The sequence below is a fragment of the Phocoena sinus genome, chromosome 6, assembly GCF_008692025.1.
Source record: "Phocoena sinus isolate mPhoSin1 chromosome 6, mPhoSin1.pri, whole genome shotgun sequence".
NCBI lineage: Eukaryota > Metazoa > Chordata > Mammalia > Artiodactyla > Phocoenidae > Phocoena > Phocoena sinus.
Window position 1 is genome coordinate 43951319 of NC_045768.1, and position 24172 is coordinate 43975490.

At 39.1% G+C, this 24172-nt stretch overlaps 1 protein-coding gene across 4 annotated transcripts in view; it reads right to left on the reverse strand.

Annotated features, from left to right (window-relative positions):
- The window catches only part of GCNT1 (glucosaminyl (N-acetyl) transferase 1), a 71300-nt gene that overhangs the window by 18108 nt on the left and 29020 nt on the right, over positions 1 to 24172 (reverse strand). For 3 of the 4 annotated variants that reach the window (XR_004350279.1, XM_032634320.1, XM_032634321.1), the window contains one exon: positions 6504 to 6597. The exons of the other annotated variant lie outside the window; for it this stretch is intronic. The gene's annotated coding sequence lies outside the window, so the exon portion shown is untranslated. The remainder of the gene's footprint in view (positions 1 to 6503; positions 6598 to 24172) is intronic. 4 annotated transcript variants of the gene reach the window in all.

The window sequence follows — 24172 nt, forward strand, 5'->3', positions numbered from 1 at the left end:
TGCTTTTATTTCTTTTGCCTTAGGAGACAGTTCCCAAAAACTGTTGCTATAATTTATGTCAAAGAGCATTCTACCCATGTTCTCTTCTAGGAGTTTTATGGTTTCAGGTCTTATATTTAGGTCTTTAATCTATTTTGAGTTTGTTTTTGTATATGGTGTGAAGAAATGTTCTTCTAATCTTGTTCTTCTACATATAGCTATCCAGTTTTCCCAACAACAATTATTGAAGAGACTGTCTTTTCTCCACTGTAAATTCTTGCCTCCTTTGTCACAGACTAATTAACCATAAGTGTGTAGGTTTATTTCCAGGCTCTCTATTCTGTTCCATTGATCTATGTCTGTTTTTGTGCCTGTACCACACTGTTTTGAATGCTGTAGCTTTATAGTATGTTCTGAAGTCACGAAGGTGATATCTCTAGAAAAAATTTGAATAATGGCTGAAACTTCCCAAATTTGACTTTAAAAAATTAATCTGAATATCCAAGAGACTCAATGAGCTCCAAAGTATGCAAAATGGGACAATCACTTTGGCAGACACTTTGGCAGTTTCTTACAAAGCTAAATATAGGCTAATCATTCAACCCAGTAACCACACTCTTAGCTATTTACCCAAACTGAACATGTATGTACACACAAAAACAAGCATATGAACGTTTACAGCAGCTTTATTCATAACTGCCAAAAACTGGAAGCAATCAAGATGTCCTTCAATAGGTGAATGAATAAACAATTTGTGGTACATCTATAAAACGGAATATTATTCAGTGATTTTTCAAAAAATCAGCTACCAATCTATTAAAAGACATGGAGGAAGCTTAAACGCATACTGCAAAGTGACAGAAGCCAATGTGAAAAGGTTACACACTGTATGAGTCCAAAGATATAATAGTCTGGAAAAGGCAAAACTATAAGGACAATAAAAGTTCAGGATTTACTAGGGATTTGAAGGAAAGAAGGAACAGATGAATAGGTACAGAACAGGGCATTTTTAGGGTGATGAAACTATTCTATAGGATACTGTTACAGTGGTTAAAGGATACTATGCATTTGTCCAAACCCAAAGAATTTTACAACACAAAGACTGACCCCTCTTAATTATAATTAATAATGTATCAATACTGTTTCATCACTTGTAACAAATGTACCACACTTGTGCAAGACACTAATAATAGGGAAAACAATGTGAGCAGGTTTATGAGAACTCTGTACTCTCCATGGAATTTTCCTGTAAACTTAAAACTGCTCTAAAAAATAATCTATTAAAATTGAAAAAAAAAATTAATCTGTACATTCAGGAAGCTCTGTGACTTCCAAGGACGATAAACTCAAATAAATTCACATCTAGATACTTCTTAAACTGTTGAAAGACAACTTGAAAATAACAAAAGAAAAGGGATTACACAAGGGGTCCTCAAAATTAAAAGCTTCAAATCAGAAACAATGGAGACCAGAAGGTAATGAATAACATATTCAATGGACAGAAATAAAAAAGATTCAACCAAGAATTCTATAATCAGCAAAATAGTCGTTCAAAAACAATGAGAAATTAAGACATTTCTGGATAAATGAAAACTAAGAGAATTCATCACTAGCAGACCTGCCCAAAAGAAATACTAAATAGAGTCCTTCAGAATGAAAAGAAAGGATACTAGACAGTAGTAACTCAAATCCACATGAAGAAATAAAAAGCATCTATAAAAGTATATACACAGGAAATATAATTTTCTATGAACAGTTTTCCCATCCGATTTAAAAGATAACTACATAAAGTAGTAATTATAACACTGTATTGATAGGATTATAATGTATAAAGATGTGATTTATATAGTAATAATAGTATAAAGGAGGGAAGGGGAACAGAGCTATATCAGAGCAAAGTTTTTGAATGCTATTGAAATTAAGTTGGTATTAATCTAAAGTAGAATATTTTAAGTTAAGAAGGTTCATTTTTCTGTAATTCCAAGGGCAATCACTTTTAAAAAAGCTCAAAAACATGCAGTAAAGGAAACATGAAGGGAATTAAAATAGTACACAGGAAAAGATCTAACACATAAGAATACAGCAATTGAGAAAGAGAGGAACAAAAAAGACATAAGACACACAAATAACAAAATAGCAAATGTAAATCCTACCTTATCTGTAATTATAATAAATATAAATGGACTAAGACCTCCAATCAAAAGGCAGAGATTGGCAAAATAGATTTTTTCTAAAAATGATCCAACTATATGTCTACAAGAGACATGGTTTAGATTGAGAGACACAACTAGGTTTAAGTAAAAGAATGTAAACAGATATACTACACAAATAAATACAAAAAAAAGCTAGAGTAATCATACTAATCTGATGAAACAGACTTAAAGACAAAAACTATTAGACAAAGAAGAACATTTCATGATTATAAAATGAATAAAAAGGAGGTCAACAAGGAAACAGAAGACTTGACCAACACTATAGACCAACTAGACCTAACAGACATCTATAGAACACCTTCACCGAACAGCAAAACACACATCCTCCTCAAGGACACATGGAACATTCTCCAAGATGGGCCATATGCTAGACTATCAAACAAACCTTATTAAATTTAAAAAGACTGAAATGATGGAACATATGTCCTTCACTACAAAAGAATGAAATTAGAAGTCAACAACAGAAGAAAATTTGAGAAATTCACAAATATGTGAAAATTAAACTATACACTCCTAAATAACCAATGGGTCAAAGAAGAAATCACTAGGCAAATCAGAAACTACTGATATAAATGACATGAAAACAAAAACAAAAAAACTTATAGGATGCAGCAAAAGCAGTGTTCAAGAGGAATGTATATCTATAAACACCTATATTTTTAAAATATCAACCTTACATACCAACCTTACATAAATAGAAAGGATTATAAGGGAATACTATGAAAAGTCATCATCCAATAAAATTAGATAATCTGGATAAATGGACAAATTCTTAGACAGAGAAACACAAACTACAGAAAGTGATTCAAGAGGAAATAGAAAATCTGAACAGAGCTGTAATGACAATTACCAAAAACCCTCCCACAAAAAAAAGCCCAGGCCCAGGTGACTTCACTGGTGAATTTTACAACGTTTAAAGAAGAATTAAATAAAAATCCTTCCAAAACTTTTATTAAAAAAATGGAATAGGAGTGAACATTTCCCAACTCACTCTATGATGCCAGTAATCGATTACCCTGATAACGAAAGCAGATGATGACATCACAAGAAAACTATAGATCAATATCACTTATAGACACAAAAATTCTCAACACAATACCAGCAAACCAAATCCAGCAACATACAAAGGATTAGATGCCAGGACCACGTGGGTTTTAATCCAGGAATGTAAAATTGGTTTAACATGGAAACGTCAATGTAACACACCCTATTAATAGAATAAATGACAATTACTCCATAATCAGAATAGACACAGAAAAAAGCATTTGACAGAATCAACACCACTTCATGATAGAAACAGTAAAATAAACTAGGAATAAAAAGGAATTCCCTCAACCTGATAAGCCATCTATGAAAAATGGACAGCTAACAGCACATCTTAATGGTAAACGACTAGAGTCTCCGCCCCTAAGATCAGGAACAAGAAAAGGATGCCCACTCTTGTTACTTTTATTACATTTTACTGGAGGATCTAGGAAAAGCAATTAGGGAAGAAAAAGAAATAAAAGCCATCAAGTTTAAAATGAAAGAATTAACACTATCTCTATTTGTAAGTGACATAATCTTGTTTATAGAAAACCTTAAGAAAAACACACACAAAAATTAGAATGAATTTAACAAGTTTGCAAGATTCAAGATCATTATACAAAAATGCAGTTGTATTTCCATATATTAGCAATAAAGAATCCAAAAATAAAAAGTAATTCAATTTATAATAGCATCCAAAAGAATAAAATAGCTGAAAGAAACAATTCAACAGAAGTATAAGACTTGACTGTTGAAAACATTTCGTTGAAAAAATTTAAGACAATGGAAAGACATTCTACATTCATAACTTAAGACTCGATATTGTAAAGGTGGCAATACACCCAATAATTAACCAACAATTTTCCTATCAAACTTCAGTTGTCTTTTTTTTAGCAAAAATTGACAAGCTGATCCTAAAATTCATGTGGAGAGTCAGGGGACCCAGGATAGACAAAACAGTCTTGAAAAAGACCATAGTTGGAAGACTCACATTTCCCAATTCCAAAATTTACTATAAATGCTATGGTAGGAGAAATGGTATGGTACTGGTACAAGAAGACATACACAACAATGGAATAGAATCCAAGAAATAAACTCTTACATTTACAGTCAACTGATTTTTGATATGGGTACCAAGAAAATTCAATGAGGAAAGAACAGTGTTTTAAGTAAATGGTGTTGGTACAACTGGATATCCACATCCACAAGAATGAGGTTGTATCCCTATCTCACAGCATATACAAAATAGCATATGCCCCCAAAATGGATAAAATATCTAAATACAAGAGCTAAAACTATAAAACTAAAAAGAAAACAGGGGTAAATCTGCATGACCTGGAATTTGGCAATGGATTCTTATATATGACACCAAAAGCCCAAGCAATAAAAGAAAAAAAAATTGAATAACTAAACCATCAAAATTTTAAACTTTTGTGGTTCAAAGAACACCATCAAAAAAGTGAAAACAGGGCTTCCCTGGTGGCGCAGGGGTTGAGAGTCCACCTGCCGATGCAGGGGACACGGGTTCATGCCCTGGTCCGGGAAGATCCCACATGCCGCAGAGCGGCTAGGCCCGTGAGCCATGGCCGCTGAGCCTGTGCTCCACAACGGGAGAGGCCACAACAGTGAGAGGTCCGTGTACAGTAAAAAAAAAAAAGAAAACACAGCCCACAGGATAAAAGAAAATGTTTTCAAATCACTTATTTGATAAATATCCAGAATATATAAAGAACTCTTACAACTCAACCAAAAAACAAAAGACTAGCACCTGTGGAGTTTTTTTTTGTTTCTTTTATTTATTTTTATTTTTGGCCGCATTGGGTCTTTGTTGCTGCACACGGGCTTTTCTCTAGTTGCGGCGAGTGGGGGCTATGCTTCGTTGTGGTGCACGGGCTTCTCATTGCAGTGGCTTCTCTTGTTGTAGAGCATGGGCTCTAGGCACGTGAGCTTCAGTAGTTGTGGCCTGCGGGCTCAGTAGTTGTGGAGCACAGGCTTAGTTGCTCCGTAGCATGTGGGATCTTCCCGAACCAGGGCTCGAGCCCGTGTGCCCTGCTTTGGCAGGAGGATTCTTAACCACTGCACCACCAGGGAAGCCCATGTGGAGTTTTTTAAACAAGAAGTAGAAGAACTACCCTAAACAGATTTTTTTAAAGAATGTGAGTTCACAGTCACCCCAAAATTCATACCGAAAATACAAGTTCCTGACCAAAAACTTGGATCTCACCTCAAGAAACTGGCCAGAAACTTAGATCTCACCTCAAAAAAGCCTTGTCTTTACCATTCTCATCCACATCCTAAACATCCATCATGCTTTGAAAAATGCTTTTTAAAATGTAAAATCACTAGTCTCAGGTTTTAACACGATGGATAAGTGTCTGTAAAGTAGGTAAGCGTGTGAGAAAACAAGTCTATTTTATTAATAATGCTTTTGTTTTTGTGTATTTATCACCATGGAGAATAGAGAAGATACATTTCTTCCAATGATGTATCACTCAAAGTATTTAACTAGCCTAACTTCAAGATATAGAACATTCCCTTAAACAAAACTTGGCTAAGAGTTAGGAGAAGGTGAAGGGAAAATAAGATTTCATTAAGAAAGGGATTTCTATGTGGAAAAGTTTAAAGGGAGGCATAAATGTCCACATACTATATTATTTCAATGGAACTTCAGTCATCAAACATTACTTAGTTTAAGCACACACAAAGAATATTGAAAATATTAAAGAACAAATAACAGGGGACTTCCCTGGTGGTGCAGTGGTTAAAAATCCTCCTGCCAATTCAGAGGATATGGGTTCGAGCCCTGGTCCGGAAAGATCCCACCATACGGCAGAGCAACTAAGCCCATGCACCACAACTACTGAGCCTGTGTGTCACAATTACTGAAGCCCACGCACCTAGAGCTTGTGCTCCACAACAAGAGAAGCCACGGCAATGAGAAGCCAGCACCCCACAACAAAGAGCAGCCCCCACTCACCGCAACTAGAGAAAGCCCGTGCCCAGCAATGAAGACCCAATGCAGCCAAAAATAAATAAATAAATGTATAAAATAAAAAAATAATAAAATTTAAAAATGAAAAACAAATAACAAAAATATGGCAGAGGTTCATACCGCTGGGCCCAGTGTTCCTTCACCTTCAGATTTCACAAATCACATAGATTTCTTGAAGGATGTGGAGTGGGAAGAGTCAATGAGGCCAATGACTGAACAATAAGAACCATTCTAAATAACCAAAGCTCATGAATTCTGAGATAGCAAGAAAAATAAAAGTCCCAGATACATACCAAGGCTTCCTCACCCAGGACCTACTACAGGACTTGGCAACTGTCATCGTCAGTGCCCTGGAAAAGGTCCTTCACTGGAACACTGATGCCTTTCCTAAAAGAGGAGACAGTCAGACTAAGTGAACCCAAGGACAATAAATATCGAGATCTCAACTCCTTCCCTATTTCCAGCTGTCAGCTCCCAGAACTTTGGGAGCCAAGCCAACGCAGGAGTTTATTGTCTAGGGAATCCAACCAGGACAAGTGAAAAAGACTTAATCATGCTGCTTACATTGGGAATGCCCCCCAAATGTTCAAGGAGACAGACTATGCACAGGGAAAAGAAAACTACTAATAATATCCTCAGAGAGGTAAGAAAAGGTATTGTATACAATTAATCAATATGCAAGACAGACTGTATTATCTAAAAACAGGCAAAAAAATACTACCACACCATATGCTCTTCTGAAATGTGATCTTCCCACCCTTCAATCAAGAAGTGGTCGAAACTCTCTTCCCCTTGAATTTGGACAACCTTATGTTTACACTGACCAGTGTGGAGTTTGGCAGAAGTGATACTACGTGACCACCAAGATTAGGTCATATAAAACCACGTAGCTTCTACCTGGCTGTCTTGGAAAATGTGCTCTCCAGAAGCTCCCCGTCAGAGGGAAAGTTCACTTCTCATGTCGCAAGAAGCCACACAGAGAGGCCACACATTGGTACCCAAGTCAACAGTCCCAGCTGAACCCAGTCTTCAATTCATCCCAGCCCAGGTGCCAGCCATGTGAGTGAAGAAGCCACAGATGACTCCAGCCCCTAGTCAGTCAAGTCTTGACTGAATTCCTGACGCACAGAATGTGTGAGCAAAAAATAAAACAGCAATGTTTTATGTTACTATGTTTGGGGTGGTTTGCCTCACAACAATGATTAGAACAAACAAGAAACCACATAAACAGAACACCTGGCAAATAAAAAGCTCTTAAAACTTAAAAACATGACAGCAAAAACTGAGAAACTCAATAGAAGCATTGGAAAATAAAGTTGAGAAAAACTCTCGAGAGGTTAAGCAAATAGGCAAACTAACTGATGGAAAATTAGAGAAAAAAAGATAGTACTTTAAAGAACCAGACCAGGAGATCCACCATCCGAATTGTACCTCCAAAAAGAGAAAACAGAAAAAAATGGAAGTAAATAATTAAATAAATTAAATAATTCAAGACTGTATTTCAAAACAAAGGGATGGTTTCCGGATTGAAAAGTCCCTTGGAATACCAACATGATGGGTGAAAACAGACCCACACCAAGACATACGTACTAATCATGAAATGTCAGAACACTGGTAAAAAGGTAAGAAGAGTTATCATGTAGGTTTCGGGGCAGGGGGAGGGGGCGGATGGTGTAATAATCCACATGAAAAATATATTCAGAAGCAAAATGTCTTCATACTTCATAAAAACTAACCAAGAAGCCAGATGATAATGGAGCAACGCCTCCAAAGTACTAAAAGAAACTGAATTCCAGATGAGAATTCTTAGAACCAGATGAACTACTAAGTAAATTAAGGATAAAATAAAAACATTTTACATATTAAGAAAGGCAAGGCTTCAAAATATTTACCATTATGCATCCTTTTTCAGGAAGCTACTGGAGGATGAGCTCCATCAAAACTAAAGTATAAACCAAGAAAGAGGAAAACGTTAGAATCAGAAACTGTATCATAATACCAGAAGGAAGGAAAGGAAATACCAGCAGGACAGTAAAGGAACACCCTAGGGTGTGTGTGTAATAGGTCACAGACAAATATAGAAGATGGAAGTGGGTCCGAAGGCCCTGGAAGAGATGTCTTCAAGAAGACAAAATGGATGGAATAACTGATGGGAATCAGCATATTGAAAGCCAGTGTAAGCAACTGGCAGAGTTTGGGGTGAATCTGTAATAACTACACTGAAGAAAGGCAAATGAAGGGGGTTGAGGAAATAATTATTATTGACTCGAAAGAAATCAGAATCATGATATGATGACAAAATCAATCATAGTGTAATCCGTGGCTTAGCTTGGAAGAGCATCAGTATTAATAACTTAAACACTGTTTTCCACGAGATTCAATAACACTATATTAGGAGCACAGAGCAATGGCAGAGATGGGTGTTGAAACACAGGGGTTGTGCACTTTGACCAGCATCACATAACTGGCCATAGGGGGTGTTTAGAATTACATTGCTGTTCCAAGCAAAAGGCCTCTTTCTCATTTTATTCTTCCACCAAGTGCTCTTTGTATTCAACAGCTCAATGGTAAGGATCTGATCAAAAACATACAGTAGAGGTAAAGATTACAACTAATGCAGGCTTGTTTGCACAGTGATAAATAGATGAGGAGATGCACGTAAGAGAAGTCCAAACACCATTGATCATCAGATCTAGATTTCAGCTTGGAATAAGTAAGAAACATCAGGAGACCTTACAACATAAAAAAATAAGTGCTATAGCGGCATTTCAAAATTAAAATCTACTAGATATGACTAGCACGTGCCTCTGTATTTTATTTATTTATTTTTACATCTTTATTGGAGTGTAATTGCTTTACAATGTTGTGTTACTTTCTGCTGTATAACAAAGTAAATCAGCTATACATATACATATATCCCCATATCTCCTCTCTCTTGCGCCTCCCTCCCACCCTCCCTATCCCACCCCTCTAGGTGGTCACAAAGCACCGGGCTGATCTCCCCATGCGATGCAGCTGCTTCCCACTAGCTATCTCTTTTACGTTTGGGAGTCTATATATGTCCGTGCCACTCTCTCACTTCGTCCCAGCTCAGCCTCCCCCAACCCGACCCCGTGTCTTCAAGTCCATTCTCTACGTCTGCGTCTTTATTCCTGTCCTGCCCCTAGGTTCATCAGAACCATTTTTTTTTAGATTCCATATATATGCATTAGCATATGGTATTTGTTTTTCTCATTCTGACTTACTTCACTCTGTATGACAGACTCTAGATCCATCCACCTCACTACAACTAACTTGATTTCGTTTCTTTTTGCCTCTGTATTTTAAAATGAACCAAGTCCAAAATGATGATATTCATCTCAATCACACACTTACTAGTTTAATTTAGAAAACTATCACCATATAAAGAAGAAAATGAAACAAAATGTTTAAAGAAATGAGCTACATGTGGCTCAGGCTATCTTCTCCTTAATTTCTTTTTTAATAATAGAAAGGCAAAGCAGGAAGAGGGAGGGAGGGGGAATAATATATATTTTATTATAAATTAATATGACATAACATATTCAGAATTTGGAAGGAAAAGCATTTACCATATTTACATGACTATTCACATACATACGTGCACACCTCTAAGAACAATCAGGATTTCCTTGTTCAGCCTCTAATTACACCTAAGACTCCTAGACAAAGAGATAGTGTCCATCAACAGATGAATGGATGAAGATGTTGGGGACGGGGAGGGGGGTGTACTACTCAGCCATAAAAACGAATGAAACCCTGCCATCAGCAACAACGTGGATGGACTTGGAGGGCATTATGCTAAGTGAAATAAGTCAGACAAAGAAAGACAAATACTGTATGATATCACTTACATGTGGAATCTAAAAAATATAACAGGGGGTGGGAGGAATTGGGAGATTGGAATTGACATTTATACACTATTGATACTATGTATAAAATATAAATAACTAATGAGAACCTACTGATTAGCACAGGGAACTCTACTCGATGCTCTATGGTGACCTAAATGGGAAGGAAAACCAAAAATGAGGGGATATATGTATACGTATAGCTGATTCACTTTGCTATACAGTAGAAACTAACACAACATTGTAAAGCAACTATACTCCAATAAAAATTAATTTAAAAAATAGACAAAAAATACAACAAACTAGTGAATATAACAAAAAAGAAACTCACAGATATAGACAACAAACTAGTGGTTACCAGTGGGGAGAGGCATTATAGGGGTAGGGATTAAGAGGTACAAACTATTATGTAAAAAGTAAGCTACAAGGATACATTGTACAACACAGGGAATATAGTCAATATTTTAAAATAACTATAAATGCAGCATAACCTTTAAAAATTGTGAATCACTATAATGTATACCTGTAACTTATATCACACCATGTCAACTATACTTCAATTAAAAATTAAATTTTAAAAAGTAAAAAAGGGACTTCCCTGTTGGTGCAGTGGTTAAGAATCTGCCTGTCAATGCAAGGAACACAGGTTCAATCCCTGGTCTGGGAAGATCCCACATGCCGCAGAGCAACTAAGCCCACGCGCCACAACTACTGAGCCTGAGCTCTAGAACCCGTGAGCCACAACTACTGAAGCCTCTGTGCCCAGAGCCCGTGCTCTGCAACAAGAGAAGCCACCGCAATGAGAAGCCCACGCACCGCAATGAAGAGCAGCCCCCTCTCACTGCAACTAGAGAAAGCCCACGCACAGCAACAAAAACTGAATGCAGCCAAAAAAAATAAATTAAAAAAAAAAAGAGAGAGAGATAGGAAGGGCTCTGTACTGGTTAGCTTTGTTAACCTTTGTTAAGGTTAAAGCTGAAAGATATAACTGTCAACTATAATAAAAGAAAGGAGAAGTTAAAAAGGTAAATTCTTTTCTTCAACAATTTCCACCAAAGTAATTCTGGTTTAAATCCAAATAAAACTACTATAGATAAGAATAATTCTCTCTACCTATTGCCTATTGTACCATTTTTTAAGTACTGGAAATATTCTTTCTTAAAAAAGTACACACTGGCCTTCCCTGGTGGTGCAGTGGTTAAGAATCCGCCTGCCAATGCAGGGGACATGGGTTCGAGCCCTGGGCCGGGAAGATCCCACACGCCGCGGAGCAACTAAGCCTGTATGCCACAACTACTGAGCCTGAGCTCTAGAGCCCGTGTTCTGCAACGAGAGAAGCCACCGCAGTGGGAAGCCCATGCACCGCAATGAGGAGCAGCCCCCACTCGCCACAACTAGAGAAAGCCCAGGTGCAAAAACGAAGATCCAATGCAGCCAAAAATAATAAATAAATTAAATAAATAAAAATTGTAAAAAAAAAAAAAAAGTACACACACGTGTACACACCGTGTATGTGCACACATCTGTGTGACTGCATAAACAAATAGCTGGATCGATAAATCAGGGTTCACAACCTATTGCCCTTCTGCAGCAGGAAGCATGGTCTAAGTTCAATCACTCTTTAGTTTCACTGAATACTCCTCCGGGGCTCAATTTCAGACTCTACAAGGACTACTGTTCTGTGGCCCAGAGGCTGAGACGAAAGGCAAATACTCACTATTATGGTTGATGCCAAGGCCATGCAGGTATCTCAGAGGATCATGACTCAAGCCACGGCGCCCGAATGCCACCCTGAAGCAGGCCGATGGAAGGAGTGGGAAGCAGGTAAGATCCCAAGGCAGAGGCCTTGCCAACCAGGGTGGGGTTCTTTCTGCCACCTGCACCTCCATGGCCTCACGTCATCCAAGGGTACCCGGTCTCTGTCTCCTGACAGCTGTGCCCTGACTGAAGGGTGGTCTCTGCTGCCTAGCTGCTGTCTGTGACTCACTGCGGTGAACTCCCTAGCTTCTCTGAGGTCTCATGTTAAAACGAACTCCTGAGACTCCACAATGCCTGCCTCTCCAGACTGGCCAGGAACAGCTCTTGGGGTCCCCATACCTCAGCACCAAACTCCACAGTTTAGGTCGTTGTCTCCCAGAATCCATCCCAGAGTTTCCCTGGGCTGCAGCCAAGGAAACATAGGCAACAGGGGACTTTCTATAACCAAACTGGACCATGTTTCCTATGCTCCCTTGGGAAAGGGCGCTTTCTACACCAACTAAAGCCAGATGGTGTGATGGAGGGAGAAGAGGGCCCATGTCTCACTTCTTCAGACCCCCATGTCCTAGAGCCAGACACAGAATGCAGCACAGAGAATTGCTTGGTTATGTTTGTTGAAAGAAAGAAAGTCTCTCTCAAGTGAAGCCCACGTTCCTCTGCTAAAAATTGAACATCTATCCTCTCTCCCTTTTGAATGTCAGAGAAGGGTTCTGTCACCAGTTCTCTACACTTGCAGCAAGGGCTATCCTATTTTAGACAGTCTAACAAAAAGAACATGCTGTTTAAAGATGAAATTATAGTAAATGATTAAACCCCTCAAAGAATTGAGGAAATGGCACCAAACTTTTGAAAGCTAGAGGGACTGAGTGGTAACTGACTTGGAGATCTCAGAAAGCTGACCCTGAAGCAGGCAGAGGAGAAAGCTGAGAGGCAACTCAACTTACAGCACAGCTGCCCCTACCCCGCACCTCCCACCATCAGCCATCTGCTCCTCCTCAGAAGGCTCCAGAACTGGCAACACAACTCCTCTGGAAGCGGTGTGAAGTGGAGTTAAACTCCACTGAGTGAAAATCTACTTAAAAGGCTGTTAAGACTCCCAGACCCCTATTCTTCATAACCCAGTAAATACCCTTCCAGGCCTCAGTGAAAAGCTCTGGAAAATGTGAAACAGAAGGTATCTGACCTGGAGGGTACAAGGCACAGCTGAGGGCAGGAGTACCAACCTGAAAACAAGGGAATTAAGTCACAGGTCCTCATTTCCAGAACACTGGCAGGCAGGCATATATATCCCCCAGGCTTCGGCCTCAGATAAGAGAGAACTACCCGATACCCAAGAAAAGCTCATGACACAAAAGAGATCAGAACAAACAGAAAAAACAGAGGAGAGTATCAGTTAACTATTTCTATATAATCAACCACAATTCCTGATGACTGAAAAGAACAACAATTTATTATTTCTCACTACTTTTAGAATTGGTTGGGCAGTCCTTCTGACTTTACCTGGGCTCACCTAGGCAGCTGCATGTATATGGAGGACTGTCTGGGTTGGAGGGTTCCATACCGATTGTTCACATCTGCACATGGTACTGGATGCTAGCTGGGGCGCCTCTCATCATCTGCTAGTCTGGACAAGATTCCTTACTTGGCAGCTGCATGGCAGCATAACAAGAGAACACAGCAGCTCCAAAGCCTCGTAAGGGCTAAGCTCCAGAATATACACAACATCACTTCTGTCACGTTCTATTAGTCAGAGAAAGTCACCAGGCCAGCCATGATTCCAGAGGAAGTAAGGTTCTACTTCTGGATAGGAAGACAAGCAAAATCAATTGCAAGGGGGCAGGGATACTGCAATGGGAGGAACCTGTATCCATTAAATATTCTGTCACATGGAGAAATTAAGATCAAGAGATGAAAACTGCAACAACAAAATCCTAGTGCTATTATCGGCAAAGGCATAAGAGAAACTAGTGCAGCCATGAAACAAGAACAAGAGACTATGAAAAAGGAACAGAGAATAAAAATGAGCTCTTAGGGAGAGGGGCAGAGTCAAGAGGGCAGAGTAGGAGGACGTGGAGTTCTCATCTCCTCATAAGTATGACAGGGGTGCGTCGGAGCGCCTGCTGGACACTGGAGGAGGACCTCTGACACTTAGGGGTACAGGAGGGGTCCCGGCACAGCCAGGTGGGACAAGGGAGGGAAGAGGGGGGAGGATGGGTGGAGACGGGATGGGGCCGGTGACCTGGGGTTGGATGGGAGGAGGAGAGGTTCCCACACTCAGGGGGACCCACTCATGGTGGGGGGATCAGCAGGGACAGGAGGGGACCTTTGGGGGACCACCACCCCTGACAGAGCCTCCTCCAGCTGTGTCGCACCCCCAAAGCCTCTTCTGGCTGAGTGGGTCCCGGTGGATCCGAGCACCACACCCCCGCCCCCTACCACAAAGCCTCCTCCAGCTATGTCAGCCCCTGTGGACATGCCCATGGAAGCCTGCACCCCAGCTGGCCTACACGGGCTCATATACTCCAGGTCAGCTTCAGGAGCAGATGCTGATGAAAGGAAAACATGCAGAGGTGGGGCTGATACAGTGGATCCAGACACCTACCTAGAGGTCTTGGAGGCCCTCCTGGGGAGGCGGGGGTTGGATGTGGCTCACAGGGGGGCAAGGACACTGACAGCAGAGCCACCAGTGAGTTTTTCTTTTTTTATTTATTTTTTTAATTCTCTTTTTTTTTGCTCTTGCGCTTTGTTTTGTTGTTTAATTTTTTCTAATATTTTTTATTTTTCTAATTTTATTCTGTTTTTTAATCTTTGTTATTCTTCTGATCTTTTTCATTTGTTGTCTGTTTTCCGGGGGGGGTATCTTTTTTTCTTTTTTGCCATGCTGCACGGCTTGTGGGGTCTTGGTTCCCAGGCCATGGGTCAGGCCTGAGTCCCTGTGGTGGGAATGCCAAGTCCAAGCCACTGGACTAACAGAGAACTTCAAGCCCTAGGGAATATTAATCAGTGTCGGCCCTCACAGAGGCTCCCATCTCGGCACCAAGACATGGCTCCACCCAACTGACTGCAAACTCCAGTGCTGGACACCTCAGGCCAAACAACCAGCAAGAGAGGAACACAGCCCAACCCATCAACAAAAATGAGATGGCAGAGAAATACGTTACAGACGAGGGAGCAAGGTAAAAACCTACAAGAAAAATAAATGAAGAGGACGTAGGCAATCTACCTGAAAAATAATTCAGAGTAATGACAGTAAAGATGATCCAAAATCTCGGAAATCAAATGGAGGCACAGATCGAGAAAATACAAGAAATGTTTAATAAGGACCTAGAAGAACTAAAGAACAAACAGTGATGAACAACACAGTAAATGAAATGAAAAATACACTAGAAGGAATCAACAGCAGAATAATTGAGGCAGAATGAATAAGTGAACTGGAAGACAGAATGGTGGAAATAACTTCCAAGGAGCAGAATACAGAAAAAAGAATGAAAAGAACTGAGGAAAATCTCAGACACCTCTGGGACAACATTAAACACCCAACATTCAAATTATAGGGGTCCCAGAAAAAGAAGAGGAAGAGAAAGGGTCTGAGAAAATATTTGAAGAGATTAGAGTTGAAAATTTCCTTAACATGGAAAAGGAAATAGCCACCCAAGTCCAGGAAGCACAGAGAGTCCCACACAGGATAAACCCAAGGAGAAACACACTGAGACATATTAATCAAACTAACAAAAATTAAACTCAAAGAAAAAGTATTAAAAGCATCAAGGGAAAAGCAACAAATAACATACAAGGGAAACCCTATAAGGTTATCAGCTTATTTTTCAGTAGAAGCTCTGCAGGCCAGAAGAGAGTGGCAGGATATATTCAAAGTAATGAAAGGGAAAAACCTACAACAAAGATTACTCTACCCAGCAAGGATCTCATTCAGATTCGACAGAGAAATTAAAACCTTTACAGACAAGCAAAAGCTAAGAGAATTCAGCACCACCAACAAATGCCAAAGAAACTTCTCTAGGAGGGAAACACAAGAGAAGAAAAGACCTACAAAAACAAACCCAAAACAATTAAGAAAATGGTAATAGGTATATACATATCAATAATTACCTTAAATGCTCCAACCAAAAGACACAGACTGGCTGAATGGATACAATAACAAGACCCCTATATATGCTGTCTACAAGAGACCCACTTCAGACCTAAGGATACATACAGACTGAAAGTGAGGAGGTGTAAAAAGATATTCCATGCACTACATAATGATCAAGGGATCAATTCAAGAAGAAGATATAACAATTATAAATATTTATGCACCCAACATAGGAGCACCTCAATACATAAGGCAAATGCTAACAGCCATAAAAGGAGAAATCAATAGTAACACAATAATTGTGGGGGACTTTAACACCCCAATTACAGCAATGGACAGATCATCCAGACAGAAAATTAATAAGGAAACACAAGCTTTAAATGACACATTAGACAAGATAGACTTACATATTTATTATAAATCACAGTATCAGTCACATACCTAGTAAGTGGGAGAGCTAAGATTCAAACCTACACAATCTGGCCCCCAAGTTTATACTATACAGTTGGCCCTCCATATCCATGGGCCCTGTATCTGTGGGTTCTATATCCTTGAATTCAATTAACCTCAAATCAAAAATATTTGGGGGAATTCCCTGGCAAACCAGTGGTTAGGACTCTGCACTTCCACTGCAGGGGGCACGGGTTTGATGCCTGGTCAAGGAACTAAGATCCCACAAGATACACGGCACGGCCAATAAGTAAATAAATAATGGTCTTAAAAAAAAAACAAACTAGCACTACTGTAAAAAGAAATGTAGACTGAGTTGTCCACCGTATCATTGAAAAAAAAAAAATTGGGGAAAAACATTCTAGAAAGATGCAAAAGCAAAACTTGAATCTGCCATTCTCCAGCAACTATTTACACTGTACTTACAACTATTTACATAGCGTTTACATTGTACCAGGTAATAGTCTACAGATGACTGAAAGTATACAGGAGTATATGTGTAGGTTACCTGCAAATACTACATCATTTTATATAAGAGACTGGAGCACTGGCAGGTTTTGGTACCCTCGGGGGTTCTGGAACCAATCCCCACCACACCCACACCCACCCGCTGATACTGAGGGACAACTGTACTGCATATCAAGAAAAAGACAGGGGACCTAATAATCAGGGATCCAATATAAAAGAGAGGCAACAGAAATTCCCAGGATTCTGAGGAAAAGCAATCCTAGGATATGCAGGGGTCCTAGGAAAAAACCAGTCTTAACTGAACCAAGTCGAATGGCTACAGAAGATATTTAAGAGAAAGGGAGAAAATACCTGCTGTAAAAGAATGTATTTTGAAGAGATTTTGACAACTAACATAGAGTTCAGAGTTGAATAAGTAAAATGTACGTAGTAAAAATATATATATATATGAAAAGAAGGCATTATCTCTAAGGAAAACAAAAAAGTGCAATTAAAAAAAAATCCATGGTATGCTGCTTAACTCAGCTTACGCTACTATAGCTCAGCTAATACATGGTCATAGTAATATAAACATTGAGTCATGGTCTGAAAAAATTATGATAATATACAGAGAATCTTGAAACTATTTTCATAATAATACTAGGATATCATTCACCCTTTTTACTCCCATATTCTTACTACAAGTATACAGTGCAGTTTTCCAGAGGCTACATAGTATGTGATTTGTCTTCAGAATGAGTTCAGAGGCAAGTATTTTCTCGTTTCTATTAGGCTGTTTTCTATTAAGGCAAACGTTAAAGAGATTTGCAAAAATATAAAATGTTATTACTCTTCTCACAAATTTTTATGAAAGGGTTTTCATTAAAAAAATATTACTTATGATAATATGCAAAGGACTTATCATTGTTTTTTTACATAAATATTTAATTTTTTCTCAGTCTTAATTTCTAACAGGCTAAATGCTGATAAACATATCAGGCATAAACAAAAGCTCTTTGTGATCTTCAATAATTTTTAAGAGTGTAAAACAAGTTTTCAGAATCACTGATTGGGAGGATGGGAAACTGGGCTGTGAAGTGAACACATAGCAAGAGGGTTTGGAGATAAAAGAGAATTAAATCTTCTTTAACAGCAGAAAGTCAATAGGAAGACTTTACAACTGAAAAATAAAAAAACAGTATAAGCAAGTTATTTAAAGATATGGAAATAGAGACTCAAAGAAATATGTGAAAAGTTGAAAGTGGTTACCTCTAGGGCTATGCTGTCCAATATGGAAGCCACTAGTCACATGTGGCTATTGAGCAACTGAAATGTAGCTAGCCTAAGGAAAAAAATTTATTTTATTTTAATTAATTAAAATTAAATTTTAAAACTTGAAGGAGTGTAAAATGTCTTTACATTAAACATATTTTTTCTGGTAGGACTCCATTTAGCTGTGATGGCTGCATTGTGTAAGATATTCCTGTTTTATTGTAGCACATGTATTAGACAAAGGCATCATTTTAATACCTCATTAGGCATCACACTTCCTCATTTCAAAATATATTACAAAGCAAACAGTTATGCCAACAAATTGGACAACCTAGGAGAAACGGCCAAATTTCTAGAAACATACAACCTGCTGAGACTGAATCAGAAAGAAAGACAATCTGAACAGACCAATCATTAGTAATGAAGTTAAATGTGTAATAAAAACTCTCTCAGCAAACAGAAGTCCAGGATCAAAGGCCTCAAAGAGGAATGTCAATATAGTCAATAGTTATGTACTATCTTTGTATTCTGACAGATGGTAACCAGACTTATCATGGTGATCATTTTGAAATATACAGAAATATCACTTTGCTGTATTTTAAGAACTAACACAGTGTGGTATGTCAGTTCAAAAGCAAAGAAGCAAAAAATCTCATAGAAAAAGACATCATTTTTGTGGTTACAAACACAAACATCAGAGACAAAGAGTTCACATTTATGGTTATCGGAGGTGGGGGAATTGGATGAAGGCGGTCAAACGGAACAAACTTCCAGTTACAAGACAAATAAGTCCTGGGGAAGCAATGCACAACATGATAGATATAATGAACACTGCTGCACATCATAGATGAATGCTGTTAAGGAAGGAAATCCTGAGTTCTCATCACAAGGAAAATATATTTTTTAATTTAATTTTGTATCCATATGAGATGATGGATGTTCACTAAACCTATGTATTAATCATCTTGTGATGTATGTAAAGGAAAATCATCAGGCCGTGTATCTTTTTTTTTTAATTTATTTAATTAATTTATTTATTTTTGGCTGTGTTGGGTCATCATTGCTGCGCGTGGGCTTTCTCTAGTTGCAGTGAGTAGGGGCTACTCTTCGTTGCAGTGCGCGGGCTTCTTGCGGTGGCTTCTCTTGTTGCAGAGCATGGGCTCTAGGCGCGCAGACTTCAGTAGTTGTGGCACACAGGCTTTAGATGCCCTGCGGTGTGTGGGATCTTCCCGGACCAGGGCTCGAACCCGTACCCCTGCATTGGCAGGCGGATTTTTAACCACTGCGCCACCAGGGAAGTCCCCAGGCTGTGTATCTTATACAGTGATGTATGTCAACTACATTTCAATAAAACTCAAAGAGGGCTTCCCGGGTGGCGCAGTGGTTGAGAGTCCGCCTGCCGATGCAGGGGACACGGGTTCGTGCCCCGGTCCGGGAAGATCCCGCATGCCGCGGAACGGCTGCGCCCGTGAGCCATGGCCGCTGAGACTGCGCGTCCAGAGCCTGTCGCTCCGCAACAGGAGAGGCCACAACAGTGAGAGGCCCGCGTACCGCAAAAAAAGAAAAATTAAAAAATTCAAAGATAAAAGCTTTTTAAAATATCTCATTAAAACGTTTTTATACTGCTTAACTATTAAAATGATTAAATTTTGGATATACTGGGTCACATACAATATTAAAATTAATTTTATAAGTTTCTTTTTGCTTTTTTTAAATGCAGCTAGTAGAAAATTACACGTGGCTCACATCATATTTCTATTGCACGATGGGGTTCTAGGGAGCAGGAAGTTCTGGGAGGCATTGGTAGAGGACTGCTACCTTTTATAACTACAATTCTTTGTTGCGAGACAATTCTCCATGGGTCCCTCAAATTTCTGCACATCTTGCAGAGTAAGGCACTAACTGCCCTTTTGTTCTGGGCTATTTTTAAGGCTATTCGTATAGCAAACAGCCTTGAAAGAGAGTGCTTTCGTCCCTACCAAAGGGCAAGTGTGCTTACTGTTGAGATAATAAAGATAATATCTCTGGGAACAAAGGGAAGGTAGGCTCACTGCCCACCATAAAAGATTCAGGTTCCCTAAGCTCAGGGTTCCTTTCCTGTAATGCAACCCACTGCCTGTGTAGGTACCATATGGCTCTGTTCATATTGCCCTGGGGAACTGGGGCTCAGGAACCTACATGAAAAATGCCAATACTCTGCTCTGTTATTGCTATAGGTAGTAAACTGTCCTTTGTTTTTGGCCCAGGAGTCTTATGCCTTCTGCCAGCACCGATGAAAATTATGACCGATTTTAAATCTAAGACCTTTGATAGTTCTAAGAGCTTTTTGATAGTTCCACTCTTGTGGAAATATCTGCTTTTTTTTAAAATGTGCATTTATAGTTATTAAAATAAAGGCTACATTTTTCTAGTCTTAAAGGTAGTGATAAAATTAAGAGCTATAAGGATAATCAGTTTTTAAACATAACTAGCATAAATCAATATTCTCAAGTCTTGGTAAACAAAATGGTTATTAAAATTTCTTCCATTTATACCTTTTTACGTTTTCATTAACTGTTTAGTCTCACATTAAAGCATATTTAACAATTACATAAAATTTAACAATTACATAAAATTTTTAAAAACATAGTAAATATGATTAATGAAAGTCTCAATGACCTGCCCCTAATTTTAAATTAGATGAAACTAAATAAAACTATGTTTCAGGTTTCCCTGGTGGCGCAGTGGTTAAGAATACACCTGCCAATGCAGGGGATACGGGTTCGAGCCTGCTCCAGGAAGATCCCACATGCCGCGGAGCAACTAAGCCCGTGCGCCACAACTACTGAGCCTGCACTCTAGAGCCCGCGAGCCACAACTACTGAAGCCAACGCGCCTAGAGCCTATGCTCCGCAACAAGAGAAGCTACCGCAATGAGAAGCCTGTGCACCAAAACAAAGAGTAGCCCCCGCTAGCTGCAATTAGAGAAAAAGCCCGCACGCAGCAACGAAGACCCAATGCAGCCAAAAATAAAATTAAATAAATAAATTTATTAAAAAAACAAAAAACTATGTTTCACCCGTGTGCTCACCTACGGAAGAAAAACAAATACAGGTTCTCCATGCCTGAATTAATGGCATGAAAAGTTCTACAGAATTTTCTTTCACTTACTCATTATACTACTGTGGGAGGAAATGTCATTTAAATAACTAACTCTTGGGACTTCCCTGGTGGTGCAGTGGTTAAGAATCTGTCTGCCAATGCAGTGGACATAGGTTCGAGCCCTGGTCCGGGACGATCCCACATGCCATGAAGCAACTAAGCCTGTGCATCACAACTACTGAGCCCGCAGGCCACAACTACTGAAGCCCACACACCTAGAGCCCTTGCTCTGCAACAAGAGACACCACTGCAGTGAGAATCCATCACACCTCAAAGAAGAGTAGCCCCCACTCGACGCAACTAGAGAAAGTCCGTGCGCAGCAACGAAGACCCAATGTCACCAAAATTAAGTAAATAAAAATAAAATAAAAATAAATAAATAACTCTTGCATTTCATTCATGACTGGAAATAGTATTCATTCAATTGCCATCACTTTCTCCCCTGAGGCACAGCCAGGGACACAGCACCTGATGGCCGGAAAGAGGAGATAAAACCTACCATTTCTGCGCACAGCCTTGGCAGGACCCATGAAATACACCCCAGTCTGCACTACAGAGGGGAAAGCTGTAAGTCCATACAGAGGAAAAGAAAGGATCCAGGAAAGCTTCCTCAGTTACAACCAACTTGAATCTTGAAAAATGGGTAGGATTTAGATATCAGGAAATAGGAGAGAAAAGCATCCCTACTTTCTATGCATGCTGACCAAGTGAAAGCCTGAAGCAAAGGAAGCCGGAAAGGAAGGCGCAATGGTGATGTGTAACAGAAGCAGTTTTAAAAAGAAAAGGAGGGCTTCCCTGGTGGCGCAGTGGTTGAGAGTCCGCCTGCCGATGCAGGGTACACGGGTTTGTGCCCCGGTCCGGAAAGATCCCACACGCTGCAGAGCGGCGAGGCCCGTGAGCCATGGCCGCTGAGCCTGCGCATCCAGAGCCTGTGCTCCGCAACGGGAAAGGCCACAACAGTGAGAGGCCCATATACCACAAAAAAAAAAAAAAAGAAAAGAAAAGAAAAGGAGACCACCAAACGGCAGACAGCAGAAGCAAGAAGAACTACAATCCTGTAGCCTGTGGAACAAAAAACACATTCACAGAAAGACAGATGAAGGAACAAGATAAAACCCCAGAAAAATAACTAAATGAAGTGGAGATAGGCGACCTTCCAGAAAAAGAATTCAGAATAATGATAGTGAAGATGATCCAGGATCTCGGAAAAAGAATGAAGGCAAAGATCGAGAAGATGCAAGAAACGTTTAACAAAGACCTAGAAGAATGAAAGAACAACCAGAGATAAACAATACAATAGCTGAAATGAAAAACACACTAGAAGGAAACAATAGCACAATAACTGAGGCAGAATAACGGATAAGTGACCTGGAACACAGAATGCTGGAATTCACTGCTGCAGAAGAGAATAAACAACAAAGAATGAAAAGAAATGAAGACAGCCTAAGAGACCTCTGGGACAACATTAAACACAAAAACATTCGCATTACAGGGGTCCCAGAAGGAGAGGAGAGAGAGAAAGGGCCCGAGAAAATATTTGAAGAGATTATAGTTGAAAACTTCCCTAACATGGGAAAGGAACTTCTCTAAGTGGGAAACACAAAGGACCTACAAAAACAAACCCAAAACAATTAAGAAAATGGTAATAGAAACATACATATCGATAATTACCTTCAACATGAATAGATTACATGCTCCAACCAAAAGACACAGGCTTGCTGAACGGATACAAAAACAAGACCCATATATATGCTGTCTACAAGAGACCCACTTCAGATCTAGGGACACATACAGACTGAAAGTGAGGGGATGGAAAAAGATATTCCATGCATATGGAAATCAAAAGAAAGCTGGAATAGCAATACTCATATCAGATAAAATAGACTTTAAAATAAAGAATGTTACTAAAATAAAGAACGTTACAAGAGACAAGGAAGGTCACTGCATTATGATCAAGGGATCAACCCAAGAAAAAAATATAACAATTATAAATATATATGCACCCAACATAGGAGCACCTCAATACATAAGGCAACTGCTAACAGCTATAAAAGGCAATCAATAGTAACACAATAATATTGGGGGACTTTAACACCTCACTTACACCAATGGACAGATCATCCAAAGTGAAAATAAATAAGGAAACAGAAGCTTTAAATGACATAATAGACCAGATAGATTTAATTGATATTTATAAGACATTCCATCCAAAAACAGCAGATTACACTTTCTTCTCAACTGCGCATGGAACATTCTCCAGGATAGATCACATCATGGATCACAAATCAAGCCTCAGTAAACTTAAGGAAACTGAAATCATATCAAGCATCTTTTCTGACCACAACACTATGAGATTAGACATGAATTACAGGGAAAAAAATGTAAAAAACACAAACACATGGAGGCTAAACAATACGTTACTAAATAACCAAGAGATCACTGAAGAAATCAAAGAGGAAATCAAAAAATACCTAGAGACAAATGACAGTGAAAACACAATGATCCAAAACCTATGGGATGCAGCAAAAGCAGTTCTAAGAGGAAAGTTTATAGCTATACAAGCCTACCTCAAGAAACAAGAAAAATCTCAAGTAAACAATCCAACCTTACACCTAAAGGAACTAGAGAAAGAAGAACAAACAAAACCCAAAGTTAGCAGAAGGAAAGAAATCATAAAGACCAGAGCAGAAATAAATGAAACAGAAATAAAGAGAACAACAGGAAAGATCAATAAAACTAAAAGCTGGTTCTTTGAGAAGGTAAACAAAATTGATAAACCATTAGCCAGACTCATCAAGAAAAAGAGAGGACTCAAATCAATAAAATTAGAAGTGAAATAGGAGAAGTTACAACAGACACCACAGAAATACAAAGCATCCTAAGAGACTACTATAAGCAATTCTATGCCAATAAAATGGACAACCTGGAAGAAACA